This window comes from Carlito syrichta, unplaced genomic scaffold (genome assembly GCF_000164805.1).
Source record: "Carlito syrichta isolate Samal-C Ts95f unplaced genomic scaffold, Tarsius_syrichta-2.0.1 Scaffold317134, whole genome shotgun sequence".
Lineage (NCBI taxonomy): Eukaryota > Metazoa > Chordata > Mammalia > Primates > Tarsiidae > Carlito > Carlito syrichta.
This window is the reverse complement of record NW_007261230.1, coordinates 1-8,445: the sequence shown is the minus strand read 5'-3', so window position 1 is coordinate 8,445 and position 8,445 is coordinate 1. Positions and strand designations below refer to the sequence as shown.

The 8,445-nt window shown below is 39.1% G+C and overlaps 1 pseudogene; it reads right to left on the bottom strand.

Moving 5' to 3' along the window:
- Window positions 1-7,639: 7,639 nt before the first annotated feature.
- On the bottom strand, window positions 7,640-8,440 carry LOC103277317 (annotated as a pseudogene).
- Between the last annotated feature and the right edge of the window lie 5 nt (window positions 8,441-8,445).

Sequence of the window (8,445 nt, the reverse complement as noted above, 5' to 3'; positions counted from 1 at the left end):
GATAAAGAATGTCTACTCTCACTATTCCTATTCAAAATCCAGTATGATGTTGATTAGTTAGTATCATGTCCTAACTAATGTGATAAGAGAAGAAAAGGAAATAAAAGTATACAGATTGGGAAGGAAGAAGTACACCATTCTTATTGTCAAGTGACATGACTGTCTATGCATAAAATCTCAAACAACCAATGAAAAATTGGAACTAATAAGCAATTCTAGCAAAGTTTCAGGATGAAGGTTTACATGCAAAAATTAATCACTTTTAAATGTACTGGTAATGAACAATTGAGATTGTAATAAAAAACACAAGACCATTTACATTACCATCAAAAAATGAAATACTTAGGTATAAATCTAAGAAAATATGAACAAGATATATGTTAGGAAAACCACAACCCTTGAAAAAAGAAATAAAATAAAATCTAAACTAAGACATATTCCATGTTTCTGGGAATATAGGGTTATAGGGGTACCCCCATGCTGCCAAGATGTTAGTTCTTTCCAACTTGATCTATAGATCCAATGTAATCCCAATCCAAATCCCAGCAAGTTATTTTGTTGATATCAACAAATCGATTCTAGCGTTTTCATGAAGAGGCAAAAATCTGGAATAGCCAACACAATATTGAAGGAGAATAAAGTGTCAGAGGACTGACATTACCTATCTTTGAGATGTTACTATGACACTACAGTAATCAAAACAGTACAGTAGTATTGAAAGAATAAACAAATAGATCAATGGAACAGAATATAGAACCAAGAACTGGGCTTGGTGGCTCAGCCTGTAATCTCATGCCTTTGGGAGGCTGAGGAGAGTAGACTGCCTGAGCCCGTGGGTTTGAGACCCGCCTGGGCAGCGAGACTTCATCTCTACAATAAATCAAAAAGTCAGCTGGGCGTGGTAGCGCATGCCTGCAATTCCGGCTACTTGGAAGGCTGAGGCGGAAGGATCAACGGAGTCCAGCAGGTCATGGCTGCAGTGGTCAGGAGTGGCCACTGCACTCCAGTCTGGGTGACAGAGTAAGACTCCAACTCAAAAAAAAAGAACCAAGAAATAGACTCACATCAATACAATCAACTGATGTTTGACAAAGGAGTAAAAGCAATAGAAAGAAGAAAAGATGGCTTTTTCAACAATGTTTCTAGAGCAACTGAACATTCTCCACATGCAAAACAAAAACAACTTCAGACCTTGAAGCCTGTGCGAGCAAGATCTGCTGACATCGCTGCTGCCACTACTGCCATTGTGACGTCCTGCCAGACCATGGGTCTACTCCTGTGTGCTTTGAGGCAATGGCTCCCTCCCCTTGGGAATGAGTGGCTGAGATGAAGACCATCTGGAGCAGTGAGAAGGCAACACCTGCTGGCGATTCAAGGTAACAACACCGAAAGGGGAATAATGGAAGCTTGACAGATACAGGCCAGATCTGAGTGGTGAACTGGGCAGAGGTGAACTGAGGGGTGATCTGAACTGCCCTTCACAGCAGGCCAGGGGCAACTGACCCTAACTGTGAACAAATTTACCAGCCTGAAAAGACAGCTAGAAATCAGAGCCAAAAGGACATATGACTTAAATGAAAAGTATCAGAGTGTGCTTGATTGATTCTGTTACTCTACTGACTTGATTCTATTCCTTCTGTTTTGTTCCCTCCTTTTATTTTTTGTTTTTCCCTTCTTTTCTCTTCTTTTCTTTTCTTCACTCTGTAAATATCTTTGTATAGAGGAACAGCACACGAATAAGGTGGTTGGTAAGATTGTATGTTAGAATCATTGTATGTTTTAGTTCTTTTTGTATGGGAGTTGGTTAGTTTGTAGTGTGGTCTATTATTTTTATCTGTTTCAGTTTAGGTCTCTCTCTCCATTTGTTGGTACACTCATTTGTTTCCCCCCTTACTGCTCTCTCTCTCTACTCCCCTATTCCCCCCACAGTCTGCTCCATTCTCTTCCCTCTGTTAACCTCATTTTATCTCAGGGAGAAAACCTACAGCCCCACTGCATGGACAGATTCCAAGGCAGTGGGAAGTGGGTTTCAGATTATGCATACACCTGTTGGCAGATTCCAGGACCTGCAGATAGATTTTAATCACAGCTTCCCCCTTAAGTAAATCTCAAAACTGCAAAAAGGACCACCCCCAACCTACAGTGCAACTCCAGAATTGAACAACGTAAGAGGACACACATAAAAAAGAATATGAGATTGAACAAACAGAAGTAAAAGCAACCACTCTGCCCCTGAATAACAGAATTAAAGAAGACGGTGACATGGAGGGAAGGAAAAAGTAGGGAGGAAAAAATCCGCACTAATGAAGAAAAATCAAAAGAAGAATATAGGTCTCACACAGACCCCTGGAAAGTCAGACACTGAGAAAACAGACTTCAGAACACAAACAATGAAGAGCACCCAGAATGACTGGTCATATGAAACAAACCCAGATATTAAGATATTAATAGAGAAAATTTAAAAAATTGAGGAGAGACAAGAGGAAAATAGGAAGGACCTGATGTCAGAAATAACAGCAGTAAAGAATACTGTGATAGAAATAAATAGCAAACTAATAACCATGGAAAGCAGAATTAGCCAAGCAGAAGAAAGAATCTCAGAGCTCGAAGACCAAAACACAGAACTAACCCAAGCTGTCATAAACATAGAAAAGAAACTCAAAAAGACAGAACAGAACCTCCAAGAGATGAATGATCACTTCAAGAGACTGAACCTAAGAGTCATTGACCTTCCTGAGGCAGAGAGAGAAACAGTGGCCACATTGGAACAAACATTTCAGCAAATCATTCAAGAAAACTTCCCTCATCTCATCAGTGATGAAAAAATTCAGACACGAGAGATTCAGAGAACAACAACAATGCAACAAATGAGAAAACCAATGCCCAGACACATAATAATTCACCTAAACACAGTAGGCATAAAAGAAAAAATACTAAAGGCAGCAAGAGAAAAAGGTCAGACTACCTACCAGGGAAGATCAATTAGAATAGCAGCAGATTTATCTACAGAAACCCTCCAGGCTAGGGGCCTATCTTCAAAGTTCTAAAAGATAAACAATTTCAACCAAGAATGACCTACCCAGCCAAGTCAAGCTTCATCAGTGAGGAAAATTAAAATCTTTCCCAGATATCCAATGTTTAAGAATCTACGCAGCTACCAGACCTCCTCTATAAGAAACACTTAAGAAAGTATTGAACAGAGAAGAAAAGGAAAAGATAACAACAACCTTCTTCACAAGAGTACAGGTAAAAGATTAAAAACATACATGATCCAACTCTAAAACCCAAATAAAGACAACACACAAACAGGAAGACCAACAACTCTGTAAGAACCTTATGATAGAAATCAACTCTCACATTTCAACAATTAGTTTGAATGTGAATGTACTAAACACACCACTGAAAAGATATAGAATGGCAAAATGGATAAAATATCATCAGGTAACAATCTATTGCCTTCAATAGACTCACTTCACTAGAAAGGACACTCACGGACTCAAAGTAAGAGGATAGGAAACAAATATTCAGGCAAATGGAACACAAAGTAAGGAGGAGTTCTGATCTTAATCTCAGACAAAAATACCCTTTAAGCTATCAAAAATTTAAAAAGATACAGAAGGCCACTATATAATGATAAAATGTTCAATCCAGCAACAAGAAATATCCATCCTAAACATATATGCACCCAAAATAGGAACACCAACTTTCATAAAGCAGCTTCTAGGTAAACTAAAAAAAAATATCGAGTCCAATAAAATCATAGCTGGGAACTTTAATACCCCACTCACAACTGTAGACAGATCTTCAGGAAAAATAATCAGCAATGAGATCTGAAACCTCAGTGTGACTATTGATCAAATGGACTTAATCAATACCTATAGAACCCTCCATTCAAAGACCACAGAACATTCTACTCATCATTGTATGGAACGTACTGTAAGATCGACAACATACTTGGCCATAAATCATGCATAAGCAAATTTAAAGGACTGAAATTTTACCATGCACCTTCTCGGACCACAGTGGAACAAAAATAAACATTAACATCAACAAGGTCCCCCTAAACCCACAAAAACATGAACACTAAACAGCATGATGCAAAACAACTCCTGAGTCAATTATGAAATCAAAACAGAGATTAAAATATACCTGGAATCAAGTGAAAATGAAGAAACATCTTACCAAAATCTCTGGGACGCCATGAAAGCTGTAGTAAGAGGGGCATTTATATCCCTACAAACGCACATGAAGAAAATGGAAGGATCACAAATCAACAGCCTAACAAGCCTCCTAAGGAAGCTGGAAAAGCAAGACCACAAAAACCCTAATTTCAGCAGAAGAATCCAGATTACCAAACTAAAAACCCAAATCCAGGACATAGAAGACAAAAAGATAATACCAAAAAATCAATAAAACAAAAACCTGGTTCTTCAAAAGGATAAACAAGATCAATGGTCCCCTAGCTAGACTGGCTAAGAAAAAGAGAGGAAAAGCCCAAATAAACACAATCAGAAACACAAAAGGTGAAGTCATATCTGACCCTGAAGTAATAAAAAAAGATCATTAGAGTCTACTATGTACACTTTTATGGAAACAAACATGAAAACCTTAAGGAAATGGAGGACTTTCTGACATCACACAACCTGCCCAGATTGAAACAAGAAGAAATTGAGATCCTTAATAGACCAATAACAATCAAGGAAAATGACTATGTAATAAGAAAACTACCTACAAAAAAAAAAAAGCCCTGGAACAGATGGCTTTCCAGCAGAATACTAGAAGAAATTTAAAGAGGAGCTGATATCAATCCTACTGAAGGTATTCCAGGCGATTGAGAAAGACGGAACTCTCCCCAAAACATCTCATGAAGCTAACATCACATTGATACCCAAGCCAAGTAAAGATGCAACAAAGAAAGAGAACTATAGGCCAATATCTTTGATGAAAATAGATGCTAAAATTCTCAACAAAATCCTAGCAAACTGAATTCAACAACACATCTCAAAAACCATCCATCATGACCAAGTAGGCTTCATCCCTGGGATACAAGTCTGGTTCAACATTCGTAAAACCATAAATGTAATTAAATACATCAACAGATGTCAAAACAAAAGCTGACTGATTAAAGTCACAAAAAGACCACTTCAAATTCTCAGATTGATTAGAAGAGAAACTTGGTATGGGAAACACAGAAGTGGCATAGGGTTCAGGTCTCCCTGTCTTGATCTGTTGGCTCATCTTGGGTGATGGTCCTCCCGGATATTAGGTTGCTATAATCTCTACGCTGTCAGGTTATGGATTAACTATCTAGAGACTGCACCCAAGAAGCAGGTTTCTGCAATCAAAACTCCATTTCTGGTCTGTTTTCAGGTTAGTCTCTGGAATTCTTAATCAAACATATGATCATATGGAGGATGAGGGAGGAAGGAATAAGAAGGTAAAAGAGATTGAAATGTTTTAAATAGTGTGAATGATCTTAAACAGTTTCAAAGCAGAATACTTTGTTACAAGGCCACCAGAAAAAACTTGATCAAACAAAGTTAAGTTTATTAAATTTACTACACTAAGAGAGAATACCACTTGACAGTCTTAGTAATCTCACAATGGAATATTAAGAAAATTTGTACCAGGCTCAGTGGCTCAGCTTGCAATCCTGTGCCTGTGGGAGGCTGAGGTGAGTGGATTGCCTGAGCCCACGGGTTCAAGACCCGCCTGGAAAACTTGGAGAGACCTCATCTCTACAATAAATCAAAAATTATCTGGGCATGGTAGCGCATGCCTGTAATTCCGGCTACTCGGAAGGCTGCGGCGGAAGGATCACTGGAGCAAGAGCAGGTCGAGGCTGTGGTGGCTGGGAGGGACCACAGCACTCCAGTCTGGGTGACAGAGTGAGACTCCAACTAAAAAAAAATAAAGAAAAAGAAAAAAAGAAAGAGAATATTTGTAGGGTTTCAGGGTATGAAACAAATGATTTTTTTTGCAGGAGCATCTTGCAATACTAGAAATTTTTTAAGCATTGAAAAAGTTTTATCAAAGTTCCTTCACATGTCTCTAAAATGTGTATCACCAGACTATTTTCCAACAAAAAGTCAGTTAAGAAATCTAGTAATTGGCAATATATTACTTTTATTTTAGTTATATAAATCTAGATTACTTAAATTTACATTAGTTTTGAATAATGTTCCATGGCATAATGAACTTAGGTTCTAGTTAAAAAAAACTGTGTATTAAACTTAATAAGTGGGGCCATGTTTCTCTGTAAGCTCTGGCCCTTTTCCCAATCTAGGAGAGATGGATCCTTCCTTTCCTCTCTCTCTCTAATCTACTTCCTAAATAAACCATATTATCCAATCCTAAAACATTGCAAGTATGCAAACATAGAAAAGCTGCTTGGTGAGAATAATAAAGAATTTTGTGAAAGACAATTGTCATAGTCAGTAATTCCTTCACAGGAAGAATGGTTGGAACAGATGGCACTTAAAATTCATAGGCTTTTCTAAATATAGTTTAATATAAGAACTAGCTGTACAACCTTGTTAGATACCTCAATATAACATTGTACTTCAAAACATAATTTCATACTGATTAAGATGGCTATAGGGTTTTTTTCCAGCCTGATCAACCTTTAGACAGGCTTCTCTCTACTTCTAGGTCTCTAAAATTCCTCTCCTTAGGTATTTATTTTGGAAAATTTATTTTAAATTCTGCCCCTTAGAGATGAATATCTCTTTCAAAGCCTTTACTACCCATGACTGTCTTTTTCATGGACTTGGAAGCCATTGTTTTGAAAGGAAGATACAGTTCCTGTGTCCTGGGCTTAGTGAGAAAGTAGAAGTCAAATTTCAGAAGAAATCTAACTTCAGTGGGGTAACTTTGGACCAAGTCATAAAACTAACTTCTCTTATGTAGATACAAGCAAACTTACTTTTCCTCTGAGTATGACCAATCTACAAACACAAATAGCCTAAGGTCTTTACAGCCTCAACTCTTAAAATGTCTCTACCCATTTGTTTTTTCTTTTCATTAAGGTTTTCTTTTTTTTTTGAGTTGGAGTCTCACTGTGTCACCCAGACTGGAGTGCAGTGGCTGCTCCCGGCCACCGAAGCCTCGACCTGCTGGGCTCCAGCAGTCCTTCCGCTCAGCCTTCCAAGTAGTCGGAATTACAGGCATGCGCTACCACACTTTTGTTGATTCAATTCAGCATATTTAAAGCTAACTAGAGTTGACATTAAAATTTTTAAAGACAGGCAAAAATTCACATTAAAAAATACTCCCTATATTTCTATTTAGAGTAAGAGTAGGTAATAAGATTCCAGACGTTAAAACCTACTTCACATCCTGTGTCTTCATTTTGGCAAATGGCTTAGGTTCCAAAACTGATTCATCTCCATTAAAATGTAAGCACAAAAAGAAGAATGTATCTGTGAATATAGAAACATATTTTAAAGGGACCAGATGATCTTTGAAGCAGCATTAGTGTTTACTTTCATCTGTCTGGAAATGACCATTGTATAAGTTTCATGGGAAGTATTAGCAGTTTCCTGGTCTAAGGCTAACATTGTGATCATTTATCTAAGGCTAGAACATGATGTAAACCGTAAGCAGAGAGCAGATAAAGGGTTTTCTTGGCAGTTGGTAGCTAAAATTCAAGGGGCTCTAGAAAATGGTGGCCTTTCTTGTCTTTTTCTCTCCACATTGGTTCTGGCAAAGGAGGACATTTCTGCTGGTGAAATTTCCTTATAACCTGGAGAAGTTCATGGAAAGCTTGATCCACATTCATCCTCATCTTTGCTGATGTCTCCATGTACGTTCCTTTAAGTTGCCATGCCTTTGGGAGGCTGAGGTGAGTGGATTGCATGAGCCCACGGCTTTGAGACCTGCCTGGTGGGCGAGACTGCATCTCTACAATAAATCAAAAAATCAACCAGGCATGGTAGTGCATGCCTGTAATTCCAGCTACTTGGAAGGCTGAGGCAGAAGGATCGCTGGAGCCCAGCAGGTGAGGCTGCGGTGGCTGGGAGCGGCCACTGCACTCCAGTCTGGGCGACAGAGTGAGACTCCGACTCAAAAAAAAAAGTTGCCTTGCTAACTGCTGTCCTTTCTGTGTTACCTGTCTGTGATGGTCCAGATCTGCTTTCTTAGCAATTAAAATCATTGGAAACCCGTCAGGAGCCTTGACTCTGAGAATGTCATCCAAACGCACAGATGTCTTCAAAAATTGCCTCTGTCTGTGACTGAAAGGACCAAGAGAAAACCCTTGCCAGTCCTCCCCTACTGTTCTCTCCTTGCACCGAACGCGTCTTGTGCTGCGGTAGCCAAAAGATCCAACCGGGCTGCTCTGTCATCAGTCACATGCTGCTTCCACGGTTGGATCATAACCTGAGACAAAACACGCCTGCCTCCGCGCCCCGCCGCCCCCGCCGCCCACCACCAACCGGTGCTCCC